Consider the following 8476-nt stretch of genomic DNA (forward strand, 5'->3'; position numbering starts at 1 on the left):
TGTTCTACTTGCACCTTACAACCCAGGCTTTCACCATAAGCAACTATTCCTGGAGTCCTTCGCATGTCACACATTTTCACTTCTTTATACCTTTCTAAGCCTCTGCCTCCTATCTATGTTGTTTTTCATCCCTTTTTTTTAATTTTAATTTTATTTTATTTTTAAACTTTACAATATTGTATTGGTTCTGCCATATATGGAAATGAATCCACCATAGGCACACATGTGTTCCCCATCCTGAACCCTCCTCCCTCCTCCCTCCCCATACCATCCCTCTGGGTCATCCCAGTGCACCAGCCCCAAGCATCCAGTATCGTGCATCGAATCTGGCCTGGTGACTCGTTTCATATATGATATTATTATATTAATTTATTTTTACATTTTATCATGGTAAGAACACATAACATGAGGTCTACCCTTTTAAGAAATTTAAGTTCTGTCCTGTACAGTCTTATAAGCTATAGGTACAATGATGAACAACTGAGCTCTGGAACTCATTCATCTTGCATAACTGAAACCAGATAGCCTTTGAACAGCAATTCACCATGTCCTTCTCCCCCCAGTCTCTGATGATCAACATTGTCTGTTTCTATGAGCCTGACTACACTAGACACCTCTTATGGCTTGACTTAGCATCAGTCCTTCTGTTAGCTGATGTTTCTTTCAGCATAATGTCTTCCAGGTTTATCCATGTTGTCATATATGGCATGATTTTCTTTTTTGTTGTTGCTGAGCTGTGCTGAGTCATGTCTGACTCTTTGCAACCCATGGATTGTAGCCCACCAAGATCCTCTGTCCATGGAATTTTCCAGGCAAGAATACTGAAGTAGCTTGCCATTTCCTACTCCAAGGGATCTTCCTGACCCTAGGATTGAACTGGCATCTCCTGCATTGGCAGGCGATTCTTGACTGCTGAGCCACCAGGGAAGTCCAGATGCTATAAAAAGTATTTTCTTCATCAATTAATCTATCAATATACAGTTAATGTTTTTCCATACCTTGTCTACCATGAATAGTGCTGCAATGAACATGGAAATTCATTTATCTCTTTGAGATCCTGATTTCAATTCTTTTAAATATAGAGCTGGAAGCAAGATGGCCAGATCATATGATAATATTTATTTTAAATATGTTGACAAACTAAAACATTGTTTCCCATACTGCCTACAACATTGTGCATTCTCACCAACAGTGCATAAGGGTTCTAATTGCTCCACATCCTTGCCAACACTTTTCATCTCTTGTTTATTTTTTTGTACCAGTGTTAGCCATTCTACCATCAGCAGATGAATGGATAAGAAAGCTGGGGTACATATACACAATGGAGTATTACTCAGCCATTAAAAAAAATACATTTGAATCAGTTCTAATGAGGTGGATGAAACTGGAGCCTATTATACAGAGTGAAGTAAGCCAGAAAGAAAAACACAAATACAGTATACTAATGCATATATATGGAATTTAGAAAGATGGTAACAATAACCCGGTGTACGAGACAGCAAAAGAGACACAGATGTATAAAACAGTCTTATGGACTCTGTGGGAGAGGGAGAGGGTGTGATGATTTGGGAGAATGGCATTGAAACATGTGTAATATCATATAAGAAACGAATCACCAGTCTAGGCTCCATGCAGGATACAGGATGCTTGGGGCTGGTGCACTGGGATGACCCAGAGGGATAGTATGGGGAGGGAGGAGGGAGGAGAGTTCAGGATGGGGAACACATGTATACCTGTGGTGGATTCATTTTGATATTTGGCAAAACTAATACAATTATGTAAGGTTTAAAAATAAAATAAAATTAATTTAAAAAAAAATCCAATGAATGGAAGAGAAAAATGAGCCATGACAGAGCAATTTTGGAGGGCTTGGATAGATCAGGGATCTTACTGAAAACCACTTGATCTAACATTACTTGCCTTGTAAACTTGACCCTCAGTTGCCTCTTTTGTTCACTACAAAAAGCAAACCTGATTGCTTGGAACAAAAATATCAAAACTCAGGAGTTCACGACTGAAGCAACTTAGCAGCAACAGTAGCAGCAAGATTTTGAATAATAAGTTATTAAGGATAATAAAAGTTTAGAAGGGGACAGATTAATGATGCAAACATCTGGATCATTCAGAAGAGTCAGCTCTTTAAATCAACTGAGTAGGAAATTCAAGATGATTCACAAGTGTTCAGGAAGACCACTTCAACTTCCATTTCTATTAATTAAAAAAAATTTCATCCTTTTAAAGTTTCTATTTTTGTGTATATGTTATAGTCTGTGTAACATATTAGTTCATTATAACATGAATATAATAAATATCACACACAATATATAAATATAAAAAATTAAAAAATAAAAATTATTAGCATTGCCAATATTCTAACATTAATGATGTGTGTGCTCAGTTGCAAAGTCCTATCTGATTATTTGCAATCTCACAGACTGCAGCCCATGGAAGAAATAGAAAAGATTATTTTTTCTTAATTGGAAAAAAAAAAACTTGATTGAGATAATGTTTTACAGACAAGGGTTAATTCTTCAATCTGCTGGGTTGGTCATTGATGAGTTTGTGTATCACCTGATCAATAAAAAGACCAAAAGGAAGAATTTAATTCACATTTAATTGTAAAAACAAAATCTTTCAGATAATATGTCATTCTTACAATTGGTCATTCTTTATAATGACTGAGAAAAAGTAAAGAAGAAAATGATATCTTTGAAACTAGCAAGGCTAGTATCTGGTTTTAGGGAAAGTTAAGAAAAATCCCCAATATAGATCATATTCTTAGTTTCTCTACTTTTTAAGAAAATTATTTCTTTGCTCAGTATAATCTTATCTTGATTTCTTTTTCGTTCTTCACTTGGCCATGACCACAACTACTTCTAGCCAATAAAATGAATTAGTAAGTCTTATTGCTTTTAACTCATTGCCTTCATGGTTTTTTTCTTCTTTACAGGCATTAGGCAGATCGCTTCTTCACAAAAACCATTACTTTATTGCTTTATTCCTATTTATATTGATCACGAAATAATTAAATTATGGTATCAAATGGACCAAATTTAATTTGTAAAAATGGCCTCAGACATGTTCAAAATGAGAAACTATAATTAGTAAATCTGCAAATCAATGTTATATTTATGTAAAGTTGACTGAAACAAGTTTTCCATGCTAGAGCATTGATTATGTAAGTCTTATGTGAAGAAAGCTGAGCACCAAAGAATTGATGCTTTTGAACTGTGGTGCTGGAGAAAACTCTTTGAAGTCCCTTGGACTGCAAGGAGATCCAACCACTCCATTCTAAAGGAGACCAGTCCTGGGTGTTCATTGGAAAGACTGATGCTGAGGCTGAAACTCCAATACTTTGGCCACCTCATGCGAAGAGTTGACTCATTGGAAAAGACCCTGATGCTGAGAGGGACTGGGGCAGGGGGAGAAGGGGACGACAGAGGATGAGATAGCTGGATGGCATTACCGACTAGAAGCACATGAGTCTGGGTAAACTCCGGGAGTTGGTGATGGACAGGGAGGCCTGGCGTGCTGCGATTCATGGGGTCACAAAGGGTTGGACATGACTGAAAGACTGAACTGAACTGATGCTTAATCTGGACTTGTTTTTCAAGGCTAAATTATTTCAGTTGTGTCTGACTTTTTCTGACCCCATGGACTGTAACCCTCCAGGCTCCTTCAACTCTGTGTGACCCTATGGATTGTAACCCACCAGGCTCCTCTGTCCATGGGATTCTCCAGGCAATACTGGAGTGGGTTGCCATGCCCTCCTTGGACATGGTTTTACTAGAGTATTAATAGAGTGACACACATTGCTGGAGTTCACTGAAGTTTAGGAGTCTCCTTCTAAAGATACTCAAAATCATTTTATAATATGAGCACTTAGAAAGACAATAAAAATTATCTTCAGAGTTAAGCAAAATTAAAGATTTTTTGATTTAAATAATTAATAAAAACATGTGATACGTTAAGCACTGTGATATTAAATCCAAATTAATTTTCACTAGTTTATTAATAAAGTCTTTTCAAAAATTCTTATAATAATGTTCAGATTCTAGGTCTAATACTGGCTCTTGTTCATATCCTTTAAAAAAAATCTCGTTTCAATCTAAACCTGTAGAAATCTTTACTTTGTCTTTTCTTTGATCTCTAATGCTTTAACTTTTAGAATCTATTCTGATCATTTGAGATAACTCAGTAAACCTCTCTATCCAAAAATAATTTATAAAATGGAATCATTCCACATATGACTTAATTCTTATGTCATCCCTCAGTAAAAGATAAAAAAGTATTCTAAAGCTATAATTAATGAAAAGGTGTTTTTGGTAAGTGAAATTAATCTGATCCAGTTTTCTGAGGAGCTGATGATGCATAAAAAGAGATGACAGCTGGGCTGAATTAATCCAAATCTTAGTTCTGAGACCAAAGGCTAGGTAGAATTCCATTTTGCATATTCAAGTATCACATTGGGCAGAACTAAAGTGATCTTAGCAAAATTTGTTGTTGTAGTTTTTGCTTTTGTTCATGGGTGAGGGAGACTTTGCTTCTGTCAGTGCACCTGGAAAGTTGAGATACAAAATTATTGTGTCATAGAATATAGGAAAAACATATGAAACTGGAAAAGTAGAAATACAGGTATTACAATTATAACATTCTTGACCATCTACGGATTTCATTTGATTCTTATTGTTTAGTCAATAAGTCATTTCCAATCTTTGTGACCTCATGGACTAGCCCACCAGGCTCCTCTGTCCATGGGATTTCCCAGGCAAGAATACTGGAGTGGATTGCCATTTCCTTCTCCAGGGAATCTTCCTGACCCAGGGATCCAACCCATGTCTCCTGCTTGGCAGGTGGATTCTTCACTACTGAGCCACCTGGGGAGCCCAGATAATTCTTTGAAAATGTATAATTTGGAATAAACGTTTCTATGGCTAGATTGTTGAGATAAGTTAGCAGATTTTCACTCAGAATAACTAAATGAATTGCCCTGATGGATCAAATTATTTAAAATTATATTTGCCTAAAATGATATTTTGTTTCTTTGACCAAGTTGATGTTGATCTCTTCTTCCTCACAATATTTGAATAACAAATGTTCAGGCCTTTTAAGCTCTTTATGAACTTATGACAAAATGTTCAGGCCTTTTAAGCTCTTTCTGAACTTATGACATCAGAGGAGGATCACACGAATTCATTAATTTATAATCAGCCAACTGTGTGACAAGCATTGTGCAATATAGATGGGGGGAAAATCACAGCTCAAATAGTCAAGAAATTTCCTATAGGATGTGAAAATTTTATATTAATTGCCTATGACTGCTAAGACCCTGGGAGAAGGCAATGGCACACTACTCCAGTACTCTTGCCTGGAAAATCCCATGGACAGCGGAGCCTAGTAGGCTGCAGTCTATGGGGTCGCTAAGAGTCAGACATTACTGAGCGACTTCACTTTCACTTTTCATTTTCATGCATTGGAGAAGGAAATGGCAACCCACTCCAGTGATCTTGCCTGGAGAATCCCAGGGATGGGGGAGCCTGGTGGGCTGCTGTCTATGGGGTCGCACAGAGTTGGACACGACTGAAGCGACATAGCAGCAGCAGCAGCAGCTAATGAAGGCAAGAAGTAGAAGGTAAATTTGATGCTGGGTAAGATTGAAGGCAGAAGTAGAAGGGGACAACAGAGGATGAGATGGTTGGATGGCATCATCTACTCAATGGACATGAGTTTGAGCAAACTCCAGGAGATGGTTAAGGATAGGGAAGCCTGGCATGCTGCAATCCATGGGGTCACATAAAGTTGGACATGACTGAACGCCTGAACCACAACAAATGACTGCTTAACAACTCTTTCCAAAAATGTAATGACTTAAAATAACAATATTCATGTATTATATCTCAAGGATTTTGTGTGTCAGGAAGTCAATGGTAGCTACACTAGGATCTGACTCAGGGTGTCCTGTAAACTCATGGTCAGAGTGACTGAGAGGACCCACTAGAGTGACTGAGAGGATCCACTCACGTGGAAAGGGAGTGATGGCTGGTGACTGGGAGTTTTACTTCCTTTCCATCTAGACCTTGCTACCGGGCTGCTTGACATGGCAGGACAGTTGCTTTTTCTCATAGCAAGTAATTGAAGAAAACAATGCTGATGCTATATTAGCTTTTATGAACTATCCTAGGAAGTCAAACACGTCAGTTGCTTTATATTCATTTTATTATGCAAGAATAATCACCTACACAAGAGACAAGAACCATCATGGCCATCTTGGAGGAACTGAAACAAATCACTACAAAAATTAGACAGTAATATTAATTAAATTATGGTCTAATCTATTAATTAATTACTGTCTAATTAGTATTAATTAGACAGTAATATTATATATACAAAAATATATATGTCCATTATATATATATAGTAAATATATAGTTCAGAAATGAATAATAAAGTCATAACTGTATTCAAAGAAATAATACAAATTCCAGTTTGGAATTATGTTGGAAATCTGATAAAATTCCTCAACAAAATGAAATAGAGTATATATAAATGGTTAATGTTTAGAACTAAATATTGCTTGTTTATCATTTAATATATTACAAATGTCAAAGTTTGTATTTTCAGTGAAGTGAAAGATTATACTTCATTAGAAAAATGAGCTAAGCTATATTATGTATTTTGATTATGTTTAAATAAATTTGTTCTTCAGATTTTTTATTCTGAATAATGAAAACTTCACTGACAAATTTTTATTTAAGAATAAGATTCTGAACAATCTTGAAATGGAAAAAAAGGGAATTGTAAGTTAACAGGAAATCAAATAGTGATTGAAATGAACCATAATTAATTCTAATAAAAATTAACTAAATTAATGATAAATATAACATAATTAACCAATTGTTTGAAGAATGAGGATTTATGTGAGTATCAAATAAAAGTCTAACTGACCTCCACTCTCATATGCTCATCAATACTGGCATATTGGTGGATTTTATCTTTGAGATGATTTCTACTATCCCAGGCCTGATACTTTTCTGATGATCATTGGCAGTATTAAGGAATTTGGATTTTTTTTAACAAAAAGAAATTTTAAATAATTAGTATATTTATTTTTAAGAACAATAGACAATATGGACATTTTTAAAAATAATAATTCACAATTAAAACAATCATACAGTGTTGGAGCATGATGGTATTTTTAATTAAACTGTAGCCAAATTGGTAAACTGTTCAGCCCAGGGTTATACTCTCAGTTTGCACAATTAGAATGAAACCAGTTTTCTGTATTCTCTTACTACTCTTTCAACAGTCACTTCTAATGAAGATGGCAGCCATCATTTAAATACACATCATTAGGTAAAGAACATAAATGTCAATAAAACATTTTCTATTAAGTAGCAGGCTGATGGCACCATAAAAATGAAAATTTTTCAAGTTGTAAAATATAGTCAAAGTCATAATGGAGTACATTAATATCGTTTGGCATTCTCTCAGTATTCCTTAGTGAACTGAGAAAGAGCTTAATTAAAAGTGATTTTGATCACTTCACTTTTATACTAAGAAAGACATATGATGTTCCCCCCCCAAAAAAAAATCTTCACATAAAATTAAGTTAGATAGATGAATAGTAGCTTCATTTCATTCTGTTGGAATTTAAATTTTTTTTTCTGATATTTATTTGGATTTATGAGACAGAAAGGGCTTGGATTTTTCTGTATCCATTGGTGGCATAAGCCCATTTTAAGACATATGTCTTAGTCAATGTTTGTAAAAGATACATTTTCCATAATTATTTCAAGAGTTGGCCAAAGGAGCTGATACAGAAACAAGATGTCATTTTTTTTTCTTTTCCCTCTTATGATACCTCATTCAAAGCATTAATATATGATTTTCCAAATTTGCCCAATTTTGTTCAAACTGCATTTTCTAAAAGAGATCATCTACAATTCTGATTTTTGTTTTTGTCTTTTTAGCTATGTATCCATGTATAATTTCAACTAAATGTTATAAATAAACAGCAAAAGCAATTTTAAAAGGAGACCTAGTGCTACTGACAATGCTAACTTCAAGGATATTTTGTTTAGAAAGGCAAAAATAAACAGATGTTTCCTTCTTAAATCAAGTAATTTTACTATACTTATTCTTGAGAGAAGGATTAATTCATCTGGAAAAAACATATAGATTAGTTTTTACCATTAGTTTAGAAGATATTTTTTAAAATAAGCTCTGTCAAAATATTCATATTTCAAGGTTATATGACCCAAAAGAATAACCTAAAATTTGATGCATAAAAGTGAAATATCAACTGAATCAAATTTGTGAAAAATATAAAGGTTATTAATTATGCACTAGGAAATCTAAGCCTTTAGAAATATCCCTTATTTTTGTTTTTTGATGTTGGACCAAAAAAAACAACTGAATTTTGAAGGAAAAATAATGAGGAAACTAGAGACAACTGCCCAACAAGAGAGGCACAGAA

Source organism: Bos javanicus, chromosome 5, assembly GCF_032452875.1.
Source record: "Bos javanicus breed banteng chromosome 5, ARS-OSU_banteng_1.0, whole genome shotgun sequence".
Lineage (NCBI taxonomy): Eukaryota > Metazoa > Chordata > Mammalia > Artiodactyla > Bovidae > Bos > Bos javanicus.